This window comes from Amblyomma mixtum, unplaced genomic scaffold, assembly GCF_055824585.1.
Source record: "Amblyomma mixtum isolate Tamu unplaced genomic scaffold, ASM5582458v1 scaffold_130, whole genome shotgun sequence".
Lineage (NCBI taxonomy): Eukaryota > Metazoa > Arthropoda > Arachnida > Ixodida > Ixodidae > Amblyomma > Amblyomma mixtum.
The window spans coordinates 28,538-31,590 of NW_028317663.1; the positions used below are offsets into that span (position 1 = coordinate 28,538).

The window sequence follows — 3,053 nt, forward strand, 5'->3', positions numbered from 1 at the left end:
TATGTCCACGAGTACGGCTCGTGCGGGGCGCCGGGGATGCGCTTTTGTGCGATGCCGCAGCAAAGCGCGCACGATTTGTGGGGGTCTTGCCGCCAACGCGCCTCGAGTACGGCGGTTCGCCCGATGACAATGTCCACGAGTACGGCTCGTGCGGGGCGCCGGGGCAGCGCTTTCGTGCGATGCCGCAGGAAAGCGCGCACGATTTGAGCGGCTCTTGCGGCGAACGCGCCTCGAGTACGGCGGTTCGCCCGACGGCTATGTCCACGAGTACGGCTCGTGCGGGGCGCCGCGGAAGCGCGGCGTTGTGATGCCGCGGCAAAGCGCGCACGATTTGTGCGGCCCTTGCGGCGAAAGTGGCACGAGTACGGCGATTTACTCACCCACGGAGGTCTGGGTACTTATCGCTGCTATTATATGGGGGTCCCAGTGGAGCAGTCGGCGGCGCGCGCCCGCGTGTGCGCGCCGTGACCGGGTCTGATATGCGGCCTCGTGCCCAGCGTGTCCCCGTCCCTCGGACCCCACGGCATTCGTCTGCAGCCTCATCCGCGTCTGCGATAGGGGCTGGTTGTCGGACGACGCTGTTTCCACGTTTTACGAGGTGTGTTCCGTGCTACCCGGACTCGATTCCGTGCGAGCGCGCCGAAGACGCGGGCGTGTCCCGTCGTCTGGCGGCTTGGCCGTCTCGGCTACGCAGCAAGCGCCGTCCAGTTGCCTAATGCTGCGGCCCTAGAGGCCGATGTGCGCACTGGTGGGCGCGTTACAAATGCTTTGCCTAAAGGCACACGTGCTCTCTTGCCGCGTGGCGATTGCCGTACCTACGGGTCGGATGCCGCAGCGAGCTCGAACGATGCACGGGCAGCGCAAGCTGCCGCGAAAAAGATGCGTCGCGCGCTGGGGGTTTATGGCGGCCCTATCGGCGGCGACGAGGCACCCTTCTGGGGCGAAAAGGGAATGCCTATGCATCATACCTGGTTGATCCTGCCAGTAATCATATGCTTGTCTCAAAGATTAAGCCATGCATGTCTAAGTACATGCCGAAATAAGGCGAAACCGCGAATGGCTCATTAAATCAGTTATGGTTCCTTAGATCGTTTCTTTCTACTTGGACAACTGTGGCAATTCTAGAGCTAATACATGCATTGAGCCTGAAGGCCTTTGGCTGACGGGCGCTTTTATTAGACCAAGACCCATCGGGCTCTGCCCGTACTCTGTGGTGACTCTGGATAACTTTGTGCTGATCGCATGGCCATGAGCCGGCGACGTTTCTTTCAAGTGTCTGCCTTATCAACTTTCGATGGTAGGTTACTTGCCTACCATGGTTGTTACGGGTAACGGAGAATCAGGGTTCGATTCCGGAGAGGGAGCCTGAGAAACGGCTACCACATCCAAGGAAGGCAGCAGGCGCGCAAATTACCCACTCCCGGCACGGGGAGGTAGTGACGAAAAATAACAATACGGGACTCTTTTGAGGCCCCGTAATTGAAATGAGTACACTCTAAATCCTTTAACGAGGATCAATTGGAGGGCAAGTCTGGTGCCAGCAGCCGCGGTAATTCCAGCTCCAATAGCGTATACTAAAGCTGCTGCGGTTAAAAAGCTCGTAGTTGGATCTCAGTTCCAGACGAGTAGTGCATCTACCCGATGCGACGGCTCGGACTGAACATCATGCCGGTCCTCTCTTGGTGCCCTTCATTGGTGCGTCTCGAGGTGGCCTGCGCTTTTACTTTGAAAAAATTAGAGTGCTCAACGCAGGCGAGTCGCCTGAATAAACTTGCATGGAATAATAGAACAAGACCCCGTTTCTGTTCTGTTGGTTTTTGGAATACGGGGTAATGATTAAGAGGGACAGACGGGGGCATTCGTATTGCGGCGCTAGAGGTGAAATTCTTGGACCGTCGCAAGACGAACTACTGCGAAAGCATTTGCCAAGAATGTTTTCTTTGATCAAGAACGAAAGTCAGAGGTTCGAAGGCGATCAGATACCGCCCTAGTTCTGACCATAAACGATGCCAACCAGCGATCCGCCTGAGTTACTCAAATGACTCGGCGGGCAGCTTCCGGGAAACCAAAGTATTTGGGTTCCGGGGGAAGTATGGTTGCAAAGCTGAAACTTAAAGGAATTGACGGAAGGGCACCACCAGGAGTGGAGCCTGCGGCTTAATTTGACTCAACACGGGAAAACTTACCCGGCCCGGACACTGGGAGGATTGACAGATTGAGAGCTCTTTCTTGATTCGGTGGATGGTGGTGCATGGCCGTTCTTAGTTGGTGGAGCGATTTGTCTGGTTAATTCCGATAACGAACGAGACTCTAGCCTATTAAATAGGTGCGGGGTTCCCAGCACCTTACAACCTTCTTAGAGGGACAAGCGGCTCCTAGCCGCACGAAACAGAGCAATAACAGGTCTGTGATGCCCTTAGATGTCCGGGGCCGCACGCGCGCTACACTGAAGGAAGCAGCGTGTCTTTATCCCTGTCTGAAAAGACTGGGTAACCCGTGGAACTTCTTTCGTGATTGGGATAGGGGCTTGCAATTGTTCCCCTTGAACGAGGAATTCCCAGTAAGCGCGAGTCATAAGCTCGCGTTGATTACGTCCCTGCCCTTTGTACACACCGCCCGTCGCTACTACCGATTGAATGATTTAGTGAGGTCTTCGGACCGATGTCCGGCGCGGCCTTTCGGTTGCGCCGGTCTGTTGGAAAGATGACCAAACTTGATCATTTAGAGGAAGTAAAAGTCGTAACAAGGTTTCCGTAGGTGAACCTGCGGAAGGATCATTACCGGATTGTGCTTGTCACACCCGGCGCCGCCCCCACTTATAAGCGGGGGAAGGCCTCAACCGCGGAGTTGCGAGATTCTGAAGCCGCTTCTCTGCACAAACTGTTGCGCCCAGCGGAGCTCCGTCACCAAGGGAAAGTCGGACGGGCTGTATCCGCAGGTTTGAACGGCGTAACGCACCACTCATGGTGGGCTTTCGGTTGTCGACAACCGTCGAAGAGGCGCAAACAGAGCCGGTAGGCAGGCCGAGGGAAAGGCCTGCCCGCTGCCAAGGG

The 3,053-nt window shown here is 56.1% G+C and overlaps 1 non-coding gene across 1 annotated transcript; it reads left to right on the forward strand.

Moving 5' to 3' along the window:
- The first annotated feature begins 965 nt into the window (after positions 1-965).
- Positions 966-2,780, forward strand: LOC149324832 (small subunit ribosomal RNA). Its single transcript, XR_016286669.1, has one exon. It is a non-coding gene; the product is annotated as a small subunit ribosomal RNA (ribosomal RNA).
- The last annotated feature ends 273 nt before the right edge of the window (positions 2,781-3,053 follow it).